A 3,422-nucleotide genomic window follows, 5' to 3' on the forward strand; every position below is an offset into this window, starting at 1 on the left:
ACTTCATCAATATTACAGAGATGTACTATTTACACTACTATTTTTTAGTTCACACATTTACATTGCTGCAATAACAAAAAACCAATCAATTTGCATCCAAATAATGACAACCGGCCTTTTGACTTTATAAATCAAATTCTCTTTGAAAAGGGACAACATATACACGCTAACATATCAATGTAGGAACATTCAAGTACACATGAAGATTTCAAACTCACAGTTTATACAAATACATTAGCTAAATTTTTAGTTTAACAAGCAATTCAAAACAAACTAGAATCAATACCTCTAAGTTGTATTAGAGAAACTATCGGTTTTTTTAGAGATAAATACCCAAAAAAAATTATTAAAAAAAAAACAAACAATCTTTTTTGTAGAATTCCCGCATAACAATTTGTTCCAATATTTGACCATTTTACCCTTGGGACTTCCGTTACCTACTATGAGTTTTGGATCTATATGTATATTGTCTTTTTGGTGTTGGTTATAAAGTATTGTGTATTTTCCGTGTACATCCCTACCGCCTTGCTTTCTTTTCATTTCATGACCATTTTACCCTTAGCTCTAATTGGAAGGTTATATAGCCTTTTTATATTATTTGTCCTCACTAACACATGTTTTTATTATACACAAATACAATATAGTGAAATGGAATATCATTTTAACAAATAACCAAATCGAAACTAAGAAACTAAATGCACCTCCAGAACCCAAGAACCAATTTAGGAGCCTCATCATACCTTTCAAGCTCCTTTTTATACACCTTCAATTAAAAACACTAAAACCTACAATTGAAAGGATTAAGTGTTTAATAACTTAATATATCTAATGAATTGTAAAAATACATGCGTATTAGTATAATTTCGTCATTTACCCTTTAACAAATGACTTTCTAAATACCATCCTGAATGGGATTAAAATTGGATTATTCTTAAACATGTTGCTGCTCCTAACCTTCAACAATTCTATGACCTACATAAATATATAATTTCAAAAGTTACTTGACTGCTTCTATATCATCTTTCAAAGCCTAGGCCTACTAACTTCTTTTATGTAGCTGTCAATATACAAAGTTCCACAAAAATTACAAAGAAATCAACACAAAAAAATTAAATATACTAACATTGTTGTAGTTGTTGATGTGTTAAAATATTTGTTGTTTCTTGGACCGGTATAGGAAATCCTCAATTGGGTCGACTACCTGGAAAAAAAAAACTTTGATCTAGTCCTAGAATACCTAGAACTTAACATGAAACTCATCTCAAAATCCTAGAATAATTCGTCATTTTCATAATCCATAACAAAACAATAGAATACACTTTATTATACCTTAACAGGCTGGAAGGTCTACAATTGTAACCATGTCAGTCTCGACTGCTATGACCTGAGAACAAATAAAAAAGGATGAAAATCCCTGAATCTTTGGATGAATATATGTACTTCAGTGTTTGGTAATAAACTACATAAATTTCAGTAAATAATACAATTTATCCGAATGAAGTTCAGGAGAGCAAAAAAATATTATCTTGTTGTGACTCCTCTATAGTGGAATCCTTGGGTTCATTTTCCAAGATCTGGATATGAAGAGGCTACATAATATCAAGTAATTAACCTTCTCTCAAATTCAAATTTAATGAATCATTTCTTCCTAAAACCCAATACTTTGAAAGCATGAATTGTGATCTTAACCTTGGAAACATAAAAATTTCAACTTAGGAATCAACATAACAAAAATAACTGGTATTTCAAAAAAAAAAAAAATAGAGTAAATGATTAAAGAACAAAATGAAACAATTAGACCAATATATGCATTCTTGAGGGTAACTATTTTGGAAGAACAATATGAAAAAGCATACCAAATGGTTCCATTTTGGCAATACAGTCCTTCATGTTTCTTGTTGCAACATGACATCATTATTTGCTTATTTAATCGCAGAAATTAATGAAAGACATTACCTTTTCAATAAGACTGGGACCATCAACGTCGTTGTTTGTTTATTTAATTGTGGTAGTGGCTCTTAGGGCTTTTTTATAGAGAGAGATGAAGTAGTGTTGTCACTGGCTTAAAACATTTCTTGGTAAAGGAACAGGGGAGCTCGGAGAGCTCTAAGCTAGGGTTTTTAATGGAGATTACAGAGAGAGAGAGAGATGAAGATGTATCTTCAGCCACCACAGAAAATCGAAAAGTGAAAGAACCCGAAATCGAAACGAAACTTTAAAAAATACATATCAACTTAGGGCTAGAAAACATAAAGTGTGTTAGGACTCTTACCTGGTACTACCTACTTGACATGATAGGCCATCGATGTCATTCTTTCAACCACCAGCACTTGCATAAACGTTTTGTTAATATGAACCATCAAACCTACATGGAATCAAAGATACATACATCAAGTTGAGAGAGAGAGAGAGAGAGAGAGAGAGAGAGAGAGAGAGAGAGCAAAACGAAATTGGACAATGTAAACACCTAAATATGTAATTTGTAATGGGTGATGGCTTCGATTTAGCCTGGGATGAGTCTCTTCAATTTATTGTGTATTCATGAAGAAGAGGGATTTTTCACAAAAATAGGAGCGGAGAAGTTGCCCTTCTGTTGAAGTAGTTGGACGGGATAAGGAAGGAGACCGGGTCCAAAGCTATTGACATTTAAAGTTTAAAAAGTACGTTAGAACGGATAAGATTATTTTTTCTTCAATGCATGAAGTTGTTGTACATGGTGTTTTAAGAGGTGCACCTCTTAAAATTCAGCATTTAAGGGTAAATGTTTATTAAGGTATATATATATATATATATAGGTTCATATAAGACAACTTAATTTTGTGAGACCGTAAGATGCAATCCTACCTACTCATTATGTTGATAAAAAAATATTTTTAAAATGCAAAATAATTAAAAATTTTCGATTTTTTTTAAATATTATTTTCTTCATTTATATTTTCCAAGAATAAATTAAATTTTTTTAAAAAAAAAAAATTACCGTTTTTTTACATATTCTAGTGTAATATTAGAATATTTTACATATCTGATAAATTTAGTGGAACATTGTTTTATTCTAATATTCTGAAAATCACATTAGAATATTTACAGTATAATATTCTATTAGAATATTTCACGTATTTTTCTAAAAAAACGGTAATTTTTTAAATTCTTAGGTAAATAAAATGACGAAGATAATAATTAAATTATTTTTTCAGATTTTTTCTTTTATTTTGCATTTTAAAATTACTTTTAGATTGCATATCACCGTTTTATGAAAGTAGCATGGTCTCAAATGAACATATATAATAACATTTAACAAATTGTGATTTAGTATTTATACATGTAAAGCCAATATCAGTAGCAAAACAAACTCTATATTTAACATAATTGTTTTATTAATTTTAGTACATTTATATCATTAGCTATTTCCACTATTAATTCAT

General features: G+C 29.6%; 1 long non-coding RNA gene across 2 annotated transcripts; it reads right to left on the bottom strand.

The window, feature by feature from the left end:
- Positions 1 to 432: 432 nt before the first annotated feature.
- On the bottom strand, positions 433 to 2,603 carry LOC145028774 (uncharacterized). Of its 2 annotated transcripts, XR_013676179.1 has the most exons (6): positions 2,468 to 2,603; positions 2,273 to 2,365; positions 1,330 to 1,384; positions 1,124 to 1,243; positions 875 to 972; positions 433 to 785 (listed from the first exon to the last, which is right to left on the bottom strand). It is a non-coding gene; the product is annotated as an uncharacterized LOC145028774 (long non-coding RNA). The 2 variants fall into 2 exon arrangements; XR_013676178.1 differs by having other exon boundaries at positions 1,124 to 1,384.
- Between the last annotated feature and the right edge of the window lie 819 nt (positions 2,604 to 3,422).

Source organism: Lactuca saligna, chromosome 2 (genome assembly GCF_052625555.1).
Source record: "Lactuca saligna cultivar CGN05327 chromosome 2, ASM5262555v1, whole genome shotgun sequence".
NCBI classification, from domain to species: domain Eukaryota; kingdom Viridiplantae; phylum Streptophyta; class Magnoliopsida; order Asterales; family Asteraceae; genus Lactuca; species Lactuca saligna.